Below are 22,807 nucleotides of genomic sequence, written 5' to 3'. Positions count from 1 at the left end.
AACCCCAGTTGCAATTAAGGGAAATACTTTGAATCTGGTAGACTTTTAAGTATTTTCAAGAGTACTGGAAGGGTTCGAATTGTGACTGTCCCTGATCCTCCCACACTGCATCTTCCACGACTGATTCTCACCTCTTTAAATTCCAAGATGTTTCTCTGTTATTTTAATTGGCATCAGTGACAAAACAACAACAACAACAACTGTGTTTGAACTAATGTGTTTGTCGCCTCCTTTGCAAATGAAATGTATTTGTCTTTTTTTTTTGGGGGGGGGGGGGCTCGTAGTTGCTATCCTGGTGGAGTGTGCATGTTGTTGCCCGGGGAGGGGTTTATCCTTAAATGTTTTGATAAAATTAGGATCCATTGCAATTCAAATTGGACTCACTTGACTTACAGCAGCCTTCCTCAACAGAAAAAAAAAAGAAGAAAAAAAAAACTTGTGGAAAAAATGCAGGGCCCATTATAGCCCGGGGCTGTATCTAAAAACTTTCTAGCACAATCAGACAAAAGTTACTTCTCCAGGCAGAGGGTTTGCCTTAATAATGTTAAAAAATTAAAACTGTGCAGTACAATTATCAAAAGGAAAGCCAAACTTATATAAGCGGAGTGTTACAACCCCAACCATAAAAAGAGTTCTGATCATTTAGAAGAAACTCCACAGAAAGTTCAAGTAACTACAAGTAACTACACCAAACTGCAGGCGCAGGAGGACAGAGAAGAGCAAACTTATGGGAATAATACTTTGATTTCTTTACTCAAGTCATCAGATTTCACAAGTAATAGCACTGATTTCTTTCTATTTTAGGCTGCACTTGAGAATAACTGACAGCATTACACATTTACACTCTCAGCGCCGAGCGTCTGGCTCCCCTCCGATGTTTTCAAATGCAAAATCGAGCCATTTGGGGCCAAATCTCCCCTGAGAGATAAAGTTCAGTGGGTCTATCTGAGAAAGTTTGACATTAAAAAAAGCTCCAGATCTGAGCTGGACAACGTTATTATGTTAACGGTACAAAAAAAAAAAAAAAGTTTTCAAAACACCAACATAAAAAAAGAGGAGAAATACTTTTCCCCCTCTCCTGCAGTTCAAATAACATTCTACTTTTTTTGTTTTGCTTTTAGTCCCCACACTTGGGTTTACATATCCAACAGCGAGCAGTGAATAAACGGTGCGCCGTTACAGAGAGAAATCAGTCCTCGCATCTCCTTACAGCTTCACCACAAAAGTGAAATCTAACATTTCGGGGATAAAGAAAAAGTAAAGTAGTGAGCACTTACTTGAACAGCGTGTGAGAAGTATTTCAGAGGCTACCCCCTAGTTGTTTCACGGGGGAGAGTGTTTAAAATCCGGAGGCTAGTCTTTGTCGGTGCGCGACCGTAGTCCCTCAAGAAAACAGTTAGACTCGGCATCCCCCGATGGTATAAAAGCGCTATATTCCACTCCTAGCGCGCCGGTGACCAGGAGAGAGTGTAAAGTACATGTTATTCCCAGTGTGTTGTATTATTTTTCCCCCCAGACCAGATGCTCCAAGCCAGAATCTCCTCAGTGAAAGAAAAATAAGAAAAATGCCCTACAATAATCCGTGCGCGACACCGCCGCGCGCGGATCTCAATTGTTGGCTCTATCTAGTGTCTCTCGTTATCTCCACGTCCCAGGTTTGGACTCCTTTCTTCCTAAATCCACCTCGTACCGACTGGGGGTGGGGAGACAGGAGTCAAATGCCCCCTTCTCCCTCCCCTCCCCTCGAAAACAGAGAAAAAATACGGAGCTCTGTGCTGCGTTCACTGCCGCCTCATAAACTTCGTCTCTTCGCCTCTACTGAATCGTAAATCCTACCAGTTGGTGCGTTCACGCACATTTGGTGGGAAATCATAACAAACGGGACCTGTAGAGAGAAGAGTTACGCGGCTTTTACTTTATAAACCCGCGTTGCAGGAGCAGAATGAAGCAGTGACAAATCCAACGAGAGGAGGCGCTTCAAGAGCTGCTGGAGTTGTAGAATTTACCGAAACGCTCCAAGTAATCTGGTTTAAAATCTTACATTAAACAACAGGGCTAAACTTGAACATGCCCTGATTGAACTGATTTGAAAAAAAAATCAACAACTTCATAAACTGTGATGAAATTTCTTGCAAAGTGTGAACACTTTTTTTTTAAAGTAACATAACTTTCAAATTTAAAAAAGCACCGCACAGAAAAAAAATCTGCACTGTTTATGAAGTTGCTTCATCACAAAATATGTTGCAAGAGTCAACACTTAATTATTCATTTCTCAATAAAGGAAAAAAAATAGAAGATTAAAACAGAACAGAAAACACTGAAATAACAACAAGCACATGCATTTATTGTCCAAAAAAAAAAGGTTCCAAGGAATAAATGACTGCAGCAAGCTGGAGGAGCAAAACAGATCCTACAAGTTCTTGTATGAACCCTGATAATAGTATTTATATGGATGGGCAACAACAAATTACACATAAACAATGCAGTGATTATAACTTGTTGTTATTCATCCAATCACAATTAGATAATTATTGCTTTCTTATCTCTCTGTTTCTTCAAAATAAAGTGTTGGAAACAACATGAATTATTCTATCCGACTTAGTTTTAGTCGTTCAATTTATATCTATTTATTTCCGGTGACCACTGGGCAGTAAGATGTCCTGTGTGTCCTTGTTTCTACCTTCATTTCAAAATGAAATCAATTTAGCATAAACTGTTTTAATCCAAGTCCTAATTAAAATAACCTTCTGAATGGAACATTTTGGAATTTTAACAGGAAAACAATCAGCTCTAATGAAATGAATTATTCTGGAGTGAATAGTCAGATGCAGTAATTACATGGAAGGAGTTTGACTTAGTCCCCACTATTCACCGTGCCTTTGTTTCATTTTGGCTGTATTCTTCCAGGAACACTCGCGGCAAGATGAAACGGGACTTCTGATTGGCTGCTAGAATTTGAATTTGAAGAGTGACAGCTTGTGTGTCCAGCAGTGGCAGAAGGGAGGCAGAGAGCCAGGCTGGAGACACATCAATCACACTGACCCCCACAGTCAGTCACCAACAACCTTTTCTCTCCTTCACAGATTATAATCCCCTTTCAATAGCCACCCTGACTCATTCTGAAAGCAACTATCCATTTCATTGTCTATCCATTTAGTAGATTTGAAACACAAACAAAATAAACTTCACCCCAATCCTAGCCAAGTGCTTATTTGAAAAACACCTTTGTTGAGCATTAAGAGGAAAGAGTATATAATGGAAATTGAAGGAAATGAGATGGAATCATGCGGTCTAACATCGAATGGGGCTACGATTTGTGAGGCACATTGCATGAAATGAAAGGCCTGTGCAGCCCCACTGAGGGAGAGCAGAGCTATATATTATGTGTGAACTCTTCATGCTATGCAGGTACTAATGGATGGGAACAGACACATCTTTGCTGTACGTTAGCAGAACATCATCCTGAGCCAGAAGTGGTCCTCCACAGCCCTGTCTCTGCTCTTTGTTTAAACCCCAGCGTGACATGTAACACACCATGAAGAGGTGTAAAAGGGTATGCGGGGGTCTAATCAATGTATCCGGTGAGTAAATTAAAAAAAAACAAAAACAAAACATGTTCATGTTATATTGGTCTCTCACTTGGATTGTTATTCATGTTACAGCCCCTTATTTAATCTGGCTGGTAAATCTTAGCAGCAACCCCGAGCTCTCACTGCCGTTCCCTGGTGGTGTGAGCCTTAACATGGTAAATTTCACTCGAGTAGGGAAATGCGCTCGGTGGCCGAGGCTAGTGCTTTGGAAGGATAAAAAGAGCACTTACCGCCTGACATGTGCAATCTATAACGGAATAATGAGACTCCTCCACACTTGGAGCTCTCTTCCCTCGGTCTCCCTCTCCACTTTTTGTTTTCCTAACGCGTGTTCATAAATGCCATGTAAATTCAGAGAGCGGAAGATGTGGTGAGTGCTCAAGGGAGAGGGTTTAATCGTTTGCGTCTTGTAACCGATTCATGTAACAGCGTGTTCTGTGTGAAGATGCTCCAAACGACCAGTGAACCTTGTTGAAACTACGCTGGCCTCCCTCTGTCAGCTCTTAAGCCTCCTACTGCAGGTGATGCACACTCACATCAAAGAAAAAGGATTTTTGAAGGATGTCAAGTTCCCAAACAAGTGCTTCTACATAACATGTTATGAATATTGTGCTGAACTGTAAATGCTGGGTCACTGAACTGCCAAGCATCAATATGACATTAATATAAAGTGCAATATCTCCAACACAGTATTCATCACTAACAAATACTAAGACTAGATTACCCATTCATTGTGTTGCCTTTGGCTGGTGAAGCCCGTCGTCTGGTACGACGCTCCACATCTTTGACTCGATAAACAAACAAACCCTTCAAGTTTGGACCTCACTGGATGCACCAGCTGGTCATACTCGGTGCGATGGTGAGCAAGCACCAACCCGAGGGGTTAATTTAGTTTAAAACAAAAATAAGCGTTTGTGGATTACTTAGCATCCGGCTGGATTGTTCATCGTTGCTGGCTGGGGAACGCCATTAGCATCAAGCTCAATATAAAAGGTTAAATTTTTCTGATGCGATGTGATTAGTGGTGAAAAAATGCCTTTGTGAGCTCCATCCATCCATCGTCATCTTCCGCTTATTCCTTTCTAGTAAGGGTCCTGGGGGGGCTGGAGCCTATCCCAGCATCTACGGGCGAGAGGCGGGGTTCACCCTGGACAGGTCGCCAGTCCATCGCAGGGCCAACATACAGAGACGAACAACCATTCACACTCACAGTCACACCTACAGTCAATTTAGAGTATCAATCAGCCTCGTCCCCTCTTGATGTCTTTGGACTGTGGGAGGAAGCTGGAGTACCAGAGAGAACCCACACAGGAACAGGGAGAACATGCAGACTCACACAGAAAGATCCCGCGCCCGAGCCGGGACTCGGACCTGGAACCTTCTTGCTGTGAGGCCACAGTGCAGACAACTGCACCACCGTGCAGCCCCTTTGTGAGCTCAAGACGCCTAATTTTGACTAAATAGGCAAAACGTACTCCTTGGGTGGAGAAGAGCTTTAAAGCTCCCTGGTCCTTCAGTAAATATATTTTAAAATTACCATTAATACATAAAGCTAGAGGGCACAAGCCTCTACCACAGCACCTCAGCCAAACCCAGTGTATCCAATGTAAAAATAAAATTTTAAAACATATCACTTTTTGCTATATTTATGATTTTTTTGTCTAATTTTGGTAAAGAAAAAAAACACACCACCACCAACAACAACAACAAACAAACATCCAACTGGACGGTGATTGAAGAGCGTAAACCCCAATGAGACAATATAAGTTCGTCACATCTGAATCTGGTTCTAGATCAGTTGCAAAATCTGACTGATGGTTCCTCAACCTACGTTCCATCATCTCAACAACTCTTACTAAAACACACCCACAACTCTATTCTGCTAACAGGCGAAGCTACATCAGTGACCGCATGACCTCCCTCACGGAGGAAAAAAAATTACACAATTTTGCATGTCGTTATTTCTTCACCAATAGGTGAAGAAATTCAGGCTGACTTTGAAGATAAAAAATAGCTGCTCTGACTAACAAAAAAAAAAAGCAAAACGAGCTTGAAACGAGAGCTGAATGGAAAGAGCTGAATAAATTAAACTAGTAAAAACCGGTTAACTCTACTTGTACCCATTTGCATACATAATCCTGACTCCTGTCGTGATTTTAATTATACGCAATATTGTTAAAAACATGGTGCTGCTTCTCTCCCCTCTTTCCTCCTGTTAATCTATGTCACCCATAGGGGGTGAGGAACAATCACTTCTGATGGCAGTGGGACATTGCTCATTCTGTCCCCGGAGGCGACAGCCCACTTACTGCCAGATCACGTTCAAATGGCGGACGTTTCATCACCCCACCAAAAGTGCGGTTAAACACCCCTGCTCCCATACGTCGGTGCCTGTCGAGACTCACCCCCACGCCGCAAGTTTAGTTACTACGAGTCCGTCTTACCCTCTTGGATATTTACTTTCCATGTGATGGACTGTTTGTCAGCTAGGTGAGAAAGTGCTATGTGTTGTTTTAGTGTGGAAAAACACACTGGAGGGGGAAAAAAATTGAGTATCAGCACTCAGCGTTTAACATCCTTCTCTGTGAAAAGCTTCTGCAGCCTTTGGTGGACATGGAGCTTCAACAGTTCACTGATAAGTGACTTTGCCCTGGGCTGGATTTCTTTCTATTTCTTTTTTTTTTCTCCCCTCCTGGAAGCTAAAATGGAGGATATTGTGATGGGTGGTTTGCTCAACACACATACTGTACTCAAACTCACCAGGAACAGATACAGACAGACGGCTATTAGAGTGCAACGATGCTCCCTCTTATCTCCCCACCATGATAGAGATCTACAAAGAGCTTGAGAGAGATTATGAATTCATTACCTTGATACACAAGTGAGCGCTGCGATAGACAGGAGCGCGAGAATGGAGACGGGAGCTCAGCGAGTGCACATGGGAGGGGCAGGGATGCGCAATCAGTGACTTACCTGCAGCTGAGGGTAAAGAGAATAAATCTGTCAGCTCCCTCTGAGTGTGTAAGAATTTTTGGTTCACGCCTCTCCGCAACGTGGGCTTCGTTACAGCAATGTAAGTTAAATCTACTGCATCCTCACTGGTGATAAGAGCTTTATCACAAGTCCTCTGTGGAGAAGAAATGTGATAAAACACCTAAATCAGTGTTATTTGGGACACACTGGAGTCAGATCTTGGAGGAGCCTCCCCCTTCTCTCCATCCTCTCTTTGTTCTTTTCACTCCTTCACTCTCAATATGGCTTTCTCCTCGACGGTGTACTCCCTCCTTCTCTTTTGAACTCGGCTGACATTTGGCAGCAGGTGAAAGAGCGCAGCTATATAAAACATATAATTTTGGAGTGACAAACTAGAGACAGGTTGCTGCATTAAATGTGTCATACTGGTGCCTGCCACGTGCACTCTTGATATTTCAATCTGCGCTGCAAGTTAGTTTAAATGTGAATGTTGTGCCTTTTATTACACACTGTAGGCCTACAATATATTCATTTCATAGTATGTGTTTTATGTCTTGATACTGTATTGGAAGCTCGTCAAATGATTTCTGGACCTAAATATGACCAAACGGCCTCCTAAGAAAAATGACTGGGTAGGTCATAATTGTACGCAGAGAAAACAACCTGTTGTTTTAGAAACAGATCATTTAGTGGCTGTAGTAATTATGGCCACAGGAAATTAAATGACAAAAATCAGATGGTAGTCCACTCAAAGCTGTACGGCTGTAGTTCCTGTCTTGAGTCAGATATCTTTTAGTCGTTACGGTGCAACGGGGGTGTGTGTGTGAGTGTGTGTGAGTGTGTGTGTGTGTGTGTGTGTGTGTGTGTGTGTGTGTGTGTGTGTGTGTGTGTGTGTGTGTGTGTGACGCAGCACAAGAGTATTCATCGGGTGGAGTAGCTGACGAGTCTGTCTGATTTCATCACGAAGACACACATGAGAAGTGACACAGACAAAAAAAATATGCATGAGACGGAATGTTTTGTCACAAAAATAGATGTCCCTGAAACAAAAACAGTTTAAATTGTTTGCACATTGATTTGCAGCAAACCACAAAAATGATGAAGAGGACAAGAATATGGGTGAAAGAATGGATTGGGATGTTATTGTTTCCTAGTGTTCAGAACAAATAGATTCTCTCTTTTTTTTGGAGTTCAATAGTTACGGTGCCCTGTAGCTACAACAACAGCAGTGGTCGGTGTCACACATACACTTATTACAGAAACAAACATGCACTCTTTTTGGTTTTTACGGCTGAAGCTACATGCATTTGCAACATTTTAATATGAGAAAGAAGTTTCTATGTGTGTGTATTGGTGCAACACTCTTCTCCTGTCACTTCTCACAGTTCTCAGGCGCCTATTTGCTTCTGATTAGTAGCTTTTGCGTGTGAGCTCTAAAACATGTTGTCCAGAGGAAAGTCAGGGCTAAAATCATGGCGTATGAACAAGCATGAGAGACGGAAGTGTTTTGTTTTCCTAAACCCAACCAGACCTCAGCCATAGAGTTGACATGTCATAAATAATTTTTTCAGAATGGATTTATTACACATACCTTATATGGTTATTTATGGAAGATTTGATCATGTGATCAGGTCTTTAACTGCATTGTTAATGTTTGGTCTTTTTCTGTACTGGCTTGTTTGCAGTGTGTAAGTAAAACTTTGACACACAGATACCTGCAAGGCAATAGTGCCATGTGAATCTTTCAGCAAGGTTTGAAACACTTATTGTTTAGAGAGTTTATATAAATTACTCTACCCATTATTTATGTATTCATACATTTTATGTATTATTATTCGGTACATGCAATATGCAGTATCCTATGAATATGTCTTCAGTATGTACTTGCACCTTGGAGTGATTTCTAAAGTGTTGTGTGTGCATTTGTATATTTCACTGTGTATGTTTATGTACAAGCAGCTTTCATGCCTGCATGTATGTGTATTTGTATCCCTTTCATACTTGTGGATCACTGTGTGTGTGTGTGTGTGTGTGTGTGTGTGTGTGTGTGTGTGTGTGTGTGTGTGTGTGTGTGTGTGTGTGTGTGTGTGTGTGTGTGTCCCGTGTGCAGATATAAGTGTCGCCTTTCAGCGAGTGCGTGCGCACATGGCACGAGTGCGCATGCATGTGCATTTCCACATCGCGGAGAGGCGGGTGAGGCCAGAAGTGATGAGTGATGCCAGAGGTGGTTTTCTACCAACCTCTCCACTGACTTGCTGGCTCACTAATGGCCTCCTCAGTGGGCTGGCTGACCGACTTGCTGGCTCTCAGTGGCTCAGTCTTCCTTATTTGGTAGTATAGGATGGGGGATGGTGGCGGCAGCGTAGTAGATGGGGAATAGTGGTGTTCTGTTTACATGTAGGGTCAGGAGGTCGGAGCACCAGAGTGCCGTAGAGCAAACACAGATCACTTAAAGACAGTAAGAGAGAAAGAAAGTCATTGCTTCACAGCCACCGACTGGATGTACGAAGGAAGATGTGATTGCATGCGTGTGTATGGAAGGGTGGATGGATAATAGTATGTACTTAAGTGAAGCACCAGAAAAAAGATAACAACTACAGGTAATTTCTAAACACATAACACAGTTTTCTGTAACCACTTTCTTGCTCTCGGGCCCTGGACAGTTGAGTGGAGTCAGTAGAAAGAAAATTAAAGGCAACCATCCTTACAGTTTTGCTCTTGTCCGCTTGACTGCCTGCATGCCTGCTTGCTTGCCTGCCCGTGTTCCCTGGGCAATGTTTATGCTGTGCCCTGCCCAGGACAGAATAGATTCGCCCACACAGCACTGTGCTCTCAACCAGAACCTAAGTAGGTATGGCAAGCCCGAGCCACAGTCCCATTCACTCTCATTCCTCTGGATTAGGCCCTGTGGCCCGGGGAAACACAGCGATGGCTGCATTAATAGACCCAAGATAGCATCTCTACACCCCGCCCTAATATATATCCAAGTCATTTGTATTAGGACACATAAGCAAGCTATTTTCATCCCTCAGCTTCCTAAAGAATCATGGGATAGTTTTGACAACTAACTCAAAAGTGCTGAAGTTCTGAATTTCTGTAAGGTCGTTCAAAGCCTCCCAGCTGATGGGCAAAAGGACGAGTATAAACTCGATGTAACAGGTTGTCAGGATTTATAGTTGCTCTACTGAATATGTGTTGATGGAAACTTTTAAAAAAAATCGCATCATTATGATAAAAAACAAACAAAACTGGGACCATTAAAGTGAGTCGCACAGTTTTTCAGCTCAACATCACAAAATACAGTGACATAAAGTGATATTATCAAAACATTTCTCCCAAATACGATGGTAGAAGCCCACAGGGAAGATTAACCAGTGTGTGTGACTCCTGATGGTCTCCCACCAACAATGGTTCTTGATGCTAGCTGTAAAACCAGGCAGAGCTTAGTTTAATTGTGCTTCTAGCACCCTGAGAGCCACTTAAGAACTACTTTGCTCCATTTTCCCAAGGAATGGGTCATATTTCCTTGCTGCTGCCTGTTCATTCAGGTTCAAAGGCCTCAAGGATTCCGGGTCAGGTATGCTCAGAGGAAGTAGCCCCTCCCTGCTGCAGAAGAGGGCACCTGAATCAGCAACACATCAAGTATTGCAGTCAAAAGAAAACATGAAGACACACAATGAGCTCTATTTTTTTGTTGTCCAACAAAGATGGACTCCACATGTGGCCCCTTGAGTCCGTGTTTCCATTTTCCATAGACTGACTGAATCAAACTGCCATGTTTAGAACCAAATTCTCCGTACTTGTTGGAATAAACAACATTAAACATCTGTAAATTAAATTATTGTCCAATATTTCAATCCCTCCCAAAGCAAAGCTGCGTTTGCAGAAAACTTCCGCTAGCAAATGTAAGTCTAAAATTTATCACCCTCCATCAGACAACCACTAAAGCCATTAAACAGACTTAATGGTGGTCTCGAAAAGCAGTTCAGCGAAATGTTTAATAGAATAATGGTTGGGAACTTGAACATGTTTTCATGGATATGCTGCTTCCTGCGTTAAGATCAGTGGCATGACACTTCCAGGCATCGTCTGTAGACATTATGAGACAGTGTGAGACACATTACTGCAGTATCAAGGCCCACGCCACATGTTTTATCCACAGGCGGTTAGACTCATCAGCATGTAAGCCATGCAATAATAAAATGCAAAGTGTTATTTAAATGTATACTGCTGCTCCAATGTCACTGCTGCTCCAATGTAACTGCTGGCATCACTGATGTTTAAATGAGTAACGTCAGCAGGGGTTTTTTTTCTCTTTTTATGTGTAAAAACTTTTTTTTTTTCATTTAGATTGCACATTTAATTCCGCGGTTCAGCGGTGGTTGTCAAGTAATCTGAAGGCCACTGGGTCAGTCTGCCGGCTCCCCATCGACACGCTTCTGTTTCGTTAGCAAGTTGATTTTATAGGAACTTAAAATGTGACAATTTCAAGTTATGCGCATTCAATGACTCAGCTTGGAGTGAATAAACTAAGCAATGCACTGCTCGTTTTTGTCTGTAGATGGCGGTTATTAGTTACAGATGGTTGTAAAAAACAGGTTGGAGTAAGAGGTTGACACTTCTTCTAACATGTTTGAGCGAAAATGGAGAGAGATGATCAGGAATGACCTTCAGCAAGATGGAATTGTTTGCTGATTCTGTCTGCTCGTATTGATCAAGTCACAGCAGGAACACCCGGTCAAAACCTTGGAGTTTCACTACATCAAAAGTTAAATTCCTCATTATAGCGTTCTGTTTTTGTTTGTTTAGGATGGACTCTGAATGGCAAACTTTTCTTTCCTCTTTCCTCTTTTTCTTTTAAAATCTTAAAAGAAGAAGCTCTTTTTGGAGCTCATACAAAGTAGGGGGTTTCCATCTTATATTTACACATAAACTCTTTTCCCAAAAAGGCACAGAGGTCTGAAATGTGAGTGAATCACAAGTCAATCAGGACATGCCATCAGTGACTCTAATGTCTAGGATCTTCCTCCGTGTACTCTGATGCTGAGCTCATGACGCTGCGTTCATGTTCACGCCATCTCACCGCTCCGCAATTTCTGCTGTAAAATGAAGCGGATGACCGAGGCCTCACCATCATCACGGCCCAATATACCAAGTACAGTTGAGGTGGCTGGTGGCCTCTGGCAGTGAGGTGATGAGAAGCACATCTGAGGCGATGTTTGGGCCTGCGTTTGCTCCAACACCCATTTGTTCACCCTCATCTACAGTTGCTGCATGTCCACCGCTCTGCCAGCAGCGCTAATAATCAAGTGATGATATGGAAATGAGGAAAGGGTGAGCGGACTATTTAATGGCAGCCGAGTCATCTACAGTAGATAATTCAGCTCGAAATGAAACTATCCACTGGACTGTGGCAACAGGAGTTGAGGATATTTCCACACTCAGCCCGGAGATTTCATTTTGACCTGATGTCGTAATAGCTGGGTGAGAAAAAAATGAATCCATTCGCGCACGCGCACGCACGCACACACACGCACGCACACACACACACACACACACACACACACACACACACACACTGGGTTATGCAGCAATATAAAGCTAAAATAAGAAAACGTGTATATACTTATTCTACACATTTAGGATTCATGAGTAAAGGTTGGATTAACAAGAAGAATGCGAGCTGTGATAAAAGAGGGGACAATAACAAGATTAGTCTTGTTATAATATCTGAAATGTGTGTGTTAATGTGCCTGAGATTTTTTTTTTTAACCTATTAGAGACCTTTATAAACACAAAGCTTAACAGGGCCCCTAGTCCTCACAAGGACCAAAGACCGGCCCTCATACGGCAAAACATGATTTCTGAGTTCCTGGTTTAGGTGAGGGTAGGCTGTCCTGATAAATGGAATTCGTGGAAAGTCCTACCAAGGATGAGTGTGCAAACCTGTGTGTGTGTTTGTGTGTGTGTGTGTTTTTTGCACTTCCACACTGAAATGTGGCCAAAGCACCAATGTGAACAGTAGAATTAAATGTAGAGATACAGCAGAAGGGCCTTCGGAGGCGTCCTGCAGGGAAGGCTATCTGGCTTGGATCATGTATAATTATGGATGGATGAGCTGACTGGAAAATATAAGGAGGAGGATGACCGTTTATTATGCATCATGTTAGGGGGATCATTAGAAAGGCTAAATAAAGACGTGGGTCTTTCGGTTAAATTTGTCAGTTTACACCATTTTTAGCAGCTTGCACCATTTTCTTTGCATGTGGGTGCAGATAAAGATCATTAAATGTCTGGAGATTCAGAAGAACCTGTTGGTGGAGTCGTGCTGTTTGAGTGAAGCCCTTGCTGGTTTCTCTTTGTCTCTCCTACATTCGTCCATCATTACTTCCTTTTCACACCTGCAACACCTCTGCAGCACACAAGTCACAGGTCCACACACTGCCTACGTTGCAAATGATGCTGACCTCCACGACCTTTGGGTTGGTTTTAGTTTCAAATAAGTTTCAGTTAAAGAATAAACCCTGAGCAGGCTCCCTCCTAGTGGGCCATGACATGACAGGAACTATAATTCAACCCAGGAATTAGACTCATCCCAGCTCATCCTCTCCACCCAAAACCACTAATTTGTAGGCTAACCCAATTAGTCTACATAATTATATAGCTCCCTCTCTATATATCTGTATTTATCCCTGAATTAGTGAGTTAATATTGACGTTAGCACAGCTCCTTCATTCAGAAATGTAACAAAATCTACAGAGGTGTGAACGATGAGGAAGGACATGGATCGAAATAGCCATTTTGGGACTGTGACCATCACATATCTCTAACCAAAGGGTTTGAGATGAAAGGAAAGAGGAAAAAAGAAGAAAAAAAAGGGACAAATTTTGAACTCCAAGACAGATTTATACTCTAGAAGGAAAAATCGGTTATTTTGCAAGTGGCTGCTTTTGGAAAACAAAATTACCCTCTGAAAATGGAGGTGCACTGTGTAGAAATGAAGGGTCCCACTTACCACTGGGTTGTTTTCAACACCTCTTTAACTTCATATCTTCAGCTACTTCAGCGGCTTCTTCTTCTTCTTGTAACTTGCTCACACGTACCTTTAAAGTAGAGAGAGAGAGAGAAAGGGGGGGGGCGTAAATGAAAGGGAAACATTAATGAAAGGGACTACTAAATGAACTGCCTCTTCAAGTGGGAGGTGGGGGAATTCAACAAATGCTGAGATGAGTTTATATCTCTCTTTTTCTCCTCCTTGCCCTTGGTGACCACAGGACGGCAGTTCTCGGGCGAAGAGGAGGCTTGCTGCTGATTGCCTGAGAGCGTTGGAGTGCAAAATCTGCATGAAATCCCTGCTGGCTTTTTTTGATCATTTTCTCCTTCACATCTCTAATGAGCTTGGTCTGAATGTCTGTGTGGGTGTGTGTATATTTGTGGGTGTTGCCATGGTGTCTGCATGTTTGGATGTTTGCTTAAATACTGTATGCACCGCTCTGTGAGTTAATGGTCTCTCTAGGAGTTTGCGTATATGCAGGGATGTATGAATATTTCTGCCCTGAAAGTTTTTCATATTATGCTGGTGTTTTTTTATTTTTGTGTGTTTGCAATTCTACAGGTGTGAGATGTTTTTTTTCTTTACATCTGGAGGCCATGTCTAACGCAGCGTAGCCTCCCACTCAATATTCCATCGATACTCTCGGTCAGGTCTGCATCTGTGGGTGCGCGAGTCTACCCGATGAGCTTCCATAGAGCAGCTGAGGATGGTTATCCCCTGTGAAAGGTCAGGAGCTCATCAGTTCCCTGCGCCAAGAGTCTCCTTCAAGATAACGACATGAATATCATTTCTGGAAAGCACCATAGGGGTGCGACTGATTAATATGGAGGCTGAGGCTCCTATATTCACAACAAGTGCAAATGCAACGATATGATATCACAAAATGAGATAGTATTGTTGTCATGTATGTGAGTCTTGAATTATTCTTGGTGCTAAATGATCAATTTGGATAAACCTGCATCTGTGCTGCGAAGCTTCATACTGTGGACCCCACGGATGTATAGTACTTGAATTAATACTTATCCGGAGTCCACATTCCTTCCTGTGATGCAGATCAGTGGTTACTGGCAACAAAATATGTTTGCCAACAGCTTGCACACATCCCTCACAGAAATATAATGTGATATGAAACAAAAACACAAACCTATTGATCCACTGTGATCAATTTCTGATGATAAATATGTCTGAACAGTTATAAAAAGCAGCCTGAAGGCAGAAATCCACCTCACATGGCTTCTCTGGTGAACGGCATGCTTGTTTGGATGACATTCAGCAGCGACTCGATATATTTAATCTTCTAGCATGTACAGTTGGTGCCCTTGTGGCACCACAAATTGCCCAGTACGCAGACGTAGGCGCAGACCCTCCCTCTGATGAATAAATTTACATCACCGTGACCCTTGCAGACGGCACATACTCATGGACAAGGAATACATAATAAAGTTAAAAGCTGATTGCTCATGGGTGTGGGTGGAAGTATATTGTCAATCTTGAAAACCTCCAACACCCACCTATCCCAGCTCCCTGAAAGGATAATGCATTTACAAAAATATTAAACCCAAAAATGAATGATTATGGTATCACTGATGGGTGAAAAGCTATTAAAAAAGAAGTAGATGCTCTCCAAGAAGTGGATTCTGGTTAAAAGCAGTTTTGTGGGCATTTAACAGGGCACACATGAGGGGAAAATATGGTCCAAACTCCCCGAGAGCAAGAAAACTGAGTGAAACATTGTGCATGGAGCCTGATTGAAAACAGGTGTCATCGGTTTGGTGAAATTGTAGAAACTGCCGAGAAGTTAATGTCTGTCTGGCAGCACACACACACAACGTGCGTGTGTGTGTGTGTGTGTGAGTGTGTGTGTGAAAGAGAGAGAGAGAGAGAGAGAGAGAGAGAGAGAGAGAGAGAGAGAGAGAGAGAGAGAGAGAGAGAGAGAGAGAGAGAGAGAGAGAGAGAGAGAGAGAGAGAGGGAAAAAAAGTGATCCAGATTCTGTAAACCTCCCTCCTCCCACATGCCTTGCTGCCAAGACAAGCGCAGGGGAATTTTTTTAATGTACAGCATTTATTCACTGCACACACGCTGTCGCACTACCGCTTCCTCCGTCGCATGAGACACTCCCATGGCTGGGCAAGTCGCCATTAATCAGCCGGAATGACGGGTTAGCAGAACAGCACGGAAGCTGAAACTCATCCTAAATCAACATCGGAGGGAGTGGAAATAGGTCCCGGCATCTTGACAATAGCGTGCAGGTGAGATCACAAAACTCAAACTCTGGGCTTGGGTTTTTTTCAGTCTGTAACAGCTATAGGGGTTAAGTTGAGCTTCGTCCACTCATGTAGAAAAGCAGCTCTCGTTTGTTTTCTCATGACCCTGCAACATATTGGCATTGAGTTTAGTCACCGTGCTGAGACAGATGGCTGAGCATCATGGTGCATGGCAAATTGGGAAATGAAAACATGCATGCTCAGAAATGGGTCCATGCATTTTCTCTTTAGCAACGTGACCGCATATAGTACATTCAGAGGGATACTGATAAAGATGAAAAGATAAAAATAAAAAAAATTATGAAAACACAAGTCTGACCTTCTCTGAGGAAATGTCAACAAGTCTGCTACTTGAAAAGAAAAGACAAGAAAAGAAAAAACTACATATTTCAACCTCAGAAGATGAAATGTCAACACAGTTCCAACTTTGATGAGACAAAAGGGTTTTTTTTTTCTTCTTGAATGAAAAAAATGTTGCCATGGCAGCACATTGCTCTCCTGTCCTGTCCTCACCTCACCCTCCTCCCCCAACCCTCTATTGCCCTCCGGTTATAGGATTGATACACCCTAAAGAAAACAGATCTTTGCCACAGAGTAAGAGCACAGAGAAGATGACAAGAGAAACTGGGGAACAAGAGGAAATGGAGGTGAAGCGCGGAGGAAGGTGTGAATGCAAAGGCAGGAGGAAATGTGAACTTGATTTAATCAATAGGAAAGGATGTGTTGGAGGGGAGAAAAGAGAGATGAAATGGGTGGTGGGAGGACAAGCTCAAAGAGAGGAGAGCAGACAGTGACAGGGGAGGAGCAGGTAAGCCAAGAGGAGTGTGGAGGAGAAGAGGAGGAGGGATGAGCTGGGCGAGAGAGGATCAGTAAGGAAATGACAGGTGAACACACGCCAAGGGAAAGGACAGAAGGGAGACCAGGCAGAGAAATACAGATGAGCCGAGAGGAAAAGACAACAGCGATAATAGGGGGGAGGAGACGAGAGGAAGCAGGAAATGACAAGTCAAGAAATAAGAAGAAGAAGAAGAGGAAGAAAAGTCAAGGGAAACAAAAGAACACAGGCTAACAAGGGTTGGGCTGCTTCTGTCTATGACAGTTAATCTGGAGACATGGCAGTCAGCCACATTATACACTCAAATAAAAGCAAATACCTAGAGCTTGATTATCAATGATTTCATTACAAATAAGCAAATGATTTTACTGGTGGGCAAAGCGCAGGTGTTGAAAAGGTGGACTTGACTTTTTCCTGATATATGTTTGGTACCATCTAGCTTCAAACTTATCTATTTATCTACTGACTTCAGGCAACATATAGGTGTTCCGTGTCAATTTAGAAGTTGTTGATTGACAGTGAAGCACGCTACAGTTATAGATTACCTCCAAGCAGAAGGAGAGTAATATAAAGTGTGTCGAATAATGTTTTGGTAATATTATAGTTGAGGTGTCCGGTAAAGCAGTACCATGCAGGATAGACCTCTTAATATTCATTACAGCTTTATTTTGCAATGGAATAAATGATGTGGTTACAGTAAAATGCTCCAGGAAGCTGAACACTGCCCCGCTTTCGGTCTGTCTGGAGTGAATATCTCTCTCTCTCAGAGGCTTCATAATCCAGTCTGGAACTTCACTCTTTGTAAAACAGACCAATAAAGAAATCAAATGCTTTTTTGAGTTTTAATTGTTGTTGTTGTTTTTTTTGTGTGAGTTTTTTTTGTCGCCAACCGCACGACTCATTGTTGACATCGCAATATTGAGTCTCATGACCCCATCAACCCACCGGTCAGAGCTGTTACAGGAAGCATCCTTAGATTCACGGGGTCATGGGTAATGGAGTTTGGTAACTAATTTGTATGATTTCACAAGGAGAAATATTTTATTTATCCCATTGAACATGTTTCTATGCATTAAAATATGTATACATACAACATGTAGCACGTTACATGGACAGTAGTATTGCTAAGTAATAAATAGCATGGCAAAGGTGAGTCGTTTCATATGAGCCAAATATCTTGGCTGTTTTTTTTTCATATTTCCATCCGCTGAAGAGGCATAGGGAGCTTTTTAACTAAAAGGCCATGGGCTGTTAAAGATGTCTGTAGAGGCATTTTAGAGGTCAGATTCATTGCTGCCTGTTGCTCATCCACTAACGTATTAAAGAAACTCTATCGTACCAGTATAGCATGATATCATTCAACCATATTGAGGAGTCCACCTGTTCAAGATCGAAGCATTAAAGTAACACTCTGCTTTGCATTAAACCTGGTAGCTCATTTAGGGTTTAAGAGTAAACCTCCATTTATGTCTCACGGAAAATGATCAGATTCTTTGTGCATACCTTCTTTTCTCAGCCAGGAACATACAGGAACTATTTGACCTTAGTGTTACGGAGAGAGATGCGCTTGGAGTACGGTGGTGGTTATTCTTATACAGTAAATGATTCAACCTTAATGTTTGTTTGTTTTTGTTTTTGTTCCATTCGTTCATTGTTATATGGTCTACAAATACCCTCCATGGTGAATCGAAAATGCCTAACAAAAATTTAATACAAAGCAAATGTAATCGGTGAATTGGTCACAATATAAGGCTGACTGTCCTTGAGCAAATGGTCAGCTTTAAGAGCACACGCAAAACACTGAAAAAGGTACATGTAGAAAAAAAAGGAAGAATTCAAACCTTTGAGCAAGGTGCGAGGCACCAGCCAAGGTCCTTTTGACTTCAGAAATCATTCAGATATTCATTCATAACCTTCTTTAGTCACTCAGATGAACTCAAATATGCTACCAGCTGTTGTCTGACCTACAAAACAGTGAAATTGACCAAATATCTCCATGTCCTGTGTCAGCTAAGTTTAGTTGAGCAGTTTAGATGCCAGCTGCCGCCGTTACTCCTTAATAAAAAAAGAGCTACACCTGAATCAGGGATGACTCTTGTTCATGTCTGTAAATCAAGAGCCACTTCACATATGATCTGAGACTGACCCAGCTAAAATTTGTCTGGCATTGATAACTTCCTGTGGCTAGCAAGTCAGCCAAAGGAAGTTTTAGCTGTGACTTCCTGAGGATTTTCTGAGACGATCTCATAAATCTCGTCTTGATGAATTCCGCTTGCATTTTTGTGAGTTGCTCAGAAAGAAGATGGATGCCTCATTTGAGAAATGTCTAATTTTGCAGATACAAGATTGTATTTTTTTTTTTTTTAAGTCAGATGAGACTGCTGTCGGGGTGTTTAAAAAAAAAAATCACAATTTCCCCCGAAAACTGCCTTTTGAATCAAATGATGATCTTCATTCAACCCCAAATAAGTAGTTATTTAAGTGTTTCAGAGTTGTTTGCCTGAATTGAACCAGAAATGTATTTGTAAGCATGCAACAAAGGAAAAATGCTTAGGTGTTGCATCAGGCAAATTAATTATTATTCTACTGGAGCACTTGTTGGCTTTTTTACATGCAGCATCATTACTCTTCACAGCTGCTAACTACTCCTGTATGTCTGCGGTCTGCCATGGAACCTCTCCACTCTCAAACACCAACCCATTCAGGTGAAACACATCAACAATGAGCCACTCTGACAGACATTTCATTAGCGGCATTCTGTTTTGAGCAGATAAGTGCAACAACGTCCATTTTACTAACACGCTCTCATCAAAGGCATAATTATTGGCGCGCAACACTGCAGAGTAAAAAAAGTCGAGGAAGTGGTGTGTGTGATGTATACCTTCACACGTGATGGTTTTTCTACTTGGAATTACATGGAGTGAGGTCATGCATCTATGTTTGCCTTTTTTTTAGCATGTGGGTGTCAAGAAGCATGCTGGGTGCAGTGACTGATATTCAATTAGTCCACCTGCCACCTCTACATGGCTCGGTATAGAAGCGCTCAGTAAATCAGCTTGCCTGACAGCACACCGGTCGATATTAATATTAATGCCTCCATAAATAATGTTATTGTAGGCCCTTGTGTTAATGGCTCATGATATGATGTGTATGATAAAATAGAGCCTGTGTTCTATTGTGAAGGTGTAAGGGTTTAACTGAGAGAGAGAGCGAGAGAGAAAGAGAGAGAGAGAGAGAGAGAGAGAGAGAGAGAGAGAGAGACTAAATCCCCTTCAATGTCCTTTGGTAGGGACGCTGGTGACATTGGGTTGGAAAGGCGCCGAGGTGGTCACAGCTGTGTTCCCAAGCCTGGCTGGCTAGGGGGTGGGGGTGCTGAGAGTCTGTGTGTGCGTGTGGTGGATTGGGTTGTGTGGTGGTGGTGGTGGTGGTGGTGTGGGGGGGGGGGGGGGGTCGAATGGGAGATGTTGGGTCTGGACACAGTGGATTCATTATTATAAATCATCTCCCAGGGCACATGTTTATGGCTGCATCTCTGTTGTCTGGCTATCTGATTTCCATCTGCATTGTGTGTGTGTGTGTGTGTGTGTGTGTGTGTGTGTGTGTGTGTGTGTGTGTGTGTGTGTGTTTATATCAGGAGGCAGCTAGTTGAAGAATGGCTTTGCTGTTTTGTGACAATAGCCCATATTTAACTCTGACAGTGAACATATCACTGTAACGTCTTCATGTGGTTGCAGCAAATCTCCGGATTAGCCACAGGCTGTAAAGGGATGAGACGATGGGGTGAATTTAACCTCGTGACCAAAACTAGGGCATCAGTCATCCCATTTAGAAAGGTTGCAATACTCGTGTGAAAGAAGAATGCATCTTTCGAGCCTAACAAGCGTGCCACAGTTAAAGTCTGTGTGTCTCGTGATAGGGTTTGAGTTTTTTTTTTCCCCGCACCATCCTTTTCCTCTAAATATTATTTCAATATGCACACTCTTCTACCTTCTGGCCTTTGGACAACGCCACTGATTCAAAAGCAAAATTCAAGAGAAGCTGCAGTTGCAGTGGGAGAGATGAGTTTTGCGCAATCATGTGCCCCTCGGACATGATTGAATTTCCAGCTTGCAAATTCAAAGTGGGTTTGTTATGGTCACAAGTTTCATCGCGTCTTCTCCTAGCTGGGTCGTAATATGTTCTCTGAGCAGTAGCACATAAAAGCACAAGAAAGCATAAAAAATAGTCCAATCATGAAGAAATAACACTCTAATTCCCCTTTTTCATGTCTGGATGCTTATTCGTTATACAATGTTAAGAAATTTGGAAAAAAAAAAAAAGGGGGGGTAACAAACATGATTTGTTATGCCCTCTCAGGCAACAGCTTGCAAATAATTAAATGGATGAATAAATCACTGCAGAGAAATATTAATCAGCTCTTCTGAGAGGGAGGGGGGAGGTGGCTGATGAGCCACATGTCATTGGTGGAGAGAGAAGCGGTCCACCAGCACAATTGCTTCCTTGTCTTTTGAGGACATGACATGAACTTACATTCATTTCCTAGAGATGAAATCTAACCTTGGCTTAACCTGAAGCTGAAGCTATGAACTAGAGCTGTCAACAACTTGCTTACTGGTTATGCCCTACAAGGAAGAGACTCCTCATCGTGTGACAGCATAAAAAGGTATTTATGTTGTGTTAGGAATACCAAGTGCGCGCGGACACGTGGACACACACACAAACACACACACTTTATGATAACAGTTTCTGGGATAGATTTCCAAACTGACTTTGGTTTGTGTCATGAAGTCACCACCCCATCACCACACACACACACACACACAGCCCTAGACCAGGGGTTTTGCAAAGCCCGGATCATCCCTGCTAATCCACACTCATTAAGGATGAACTGCATGATAGCGTGCCACCACCAGCAGCATTCGTGCCCCCACCCTCTTTACCCCACTTTCCCCCACACAAGCACTCACCCCAACACCGCTGAGAACCGGCAGCTTTGATAATGATTTTGATAAATTACTGGTTGCATATTTGATGCTGCTGTTTGTGACTGTACCTGCCACACCTGTTGGTGTAAATCAGGTCCAATTTAATTAAGAGTGACAAAGCTTTTATTTCAGGTGTGAGAGGGGGGACGTATTTGACCACAGGGAGTTGAGTGCTTTCTTCAGTGAAACGTGCCTTCACATGGGGGTGCAAGTCAAGATGAGACAAGCTATGAGGTGACATGGCCTCGTGAATTCACTGTAAAAGGATTCAGAGTTTTTAGCAAATCGTCATATTAATTATTCAAAACCTTTCCATTGTTCCTCGTGACGGAGGGGAAATTGTTTCTGCAGTCGTCAGTTACCTGAGAGAGCATGGAGACAATGTTCATCCAACCAGCGCTCCTCTACGTGGTTGAGAAGGTCACTACCAACTGGAGTCTCCCTACAAGCCCCCTTGGGCTGAAAAAAAAAAAAAAAAGCAGCCACACTTCCCTTCCAGCTCTGTCTCCAAAATAACTCTCCCTCTGAGGACTTCTTAAATAAATTACAGCTATGCTATCCTCCCAAGATGTGATCTCTGTTCTCCAGCACAAATTAAAAATTTAAGCCCATTTAGGAGGGTGCCCGGTGTAACTTGAAGCAGTGTGGTTGTAGAGGGGTGATATAAAACCTAGTTGTGTCATAGCGGTACTTATAGTGATGCTTGCTGCTCAGGGCCTTCCATCCGGGAGGAGAAGCAGGGTGGCTTTGGTGTTAGAGAGAATATTGTGTAACTAAAAAAGGTCACAGGGCTGATCTCACAGTACAACAGCGATTCTACCCGCAGCTACATGTGGAGTAAAGATGTCAAGACACCAAACTCTTACTTGCTCACTTTGTGTGAATCACTGTCTGGCACCATGAGCCAAAAAGCTTAAAATATGAATTGTGCAACCTAAAAGACTCTCCTGAAGACGACTAAAGGCTAAACTTTGACAGAAATTTGCCGAATTCACTTTCAACCGGCTTGCCCTCCTCCTTGCCGGCTGGGGGGAAATTCCACTGGAAGGAGTGTCACATCCAAACAACTTCAGCAAACATCTCAGAGGGATTTAATGGCAAAGGG

At 42.5% G+C, this 22,807-nt stretch overlaps 1 protein-coding gene across 7 annotated transcripts in view; it reads right to left on the bottom strand.

Annotated features, from left to right (window-relative positions):
- Positions 1-22,807, bottom strand: part of ptprsa (protein tyrosine phosphatase receptor type Sa) — a 227,397-nt gene that overhangs the window by 171,488 nt on the left and 33,102 nt on the right. For 6 of the 7 annotated variants that reach the window (XM_086223445.1, XM_086223447.1, XM_086223451.1 and 3 more), the window contains exon 2: positions 13,579-13,666. The gene's annotated coding sequence lies outside the window, so the exon portion shown is untranslated. Of the gene's footprint in view, positions 1-1,277; positions 1,863-13,578; positions 13,667-22,807 lie in introns of those variants that run through there. The other variant, XM_086223446.1, reaches the window with a different exon arrangement.

Source organism: Aulostomus chinensis, chromosome 14 (genome assembly GCF_037954235.1).
Source record: "Aulostomus chinensis isolate RoL2024-O1b breed Wild chromosome 14, RoL_Achi_v1.0, whole genome shotgun sequence".
In the NCBI taxonomy this organism is placed as follows: Eukaryota; Metazoa; Chordata; class Actinopteri; order Syngnathiformes; family Aulostomidae; genus Aulostomus; species Aulostomus chinensis.
The sequence above is the reverse complement of the archived record's forward strand: the minus strand, read 5'-3'. Positions and strand labels throughout refer to the sequence as shown.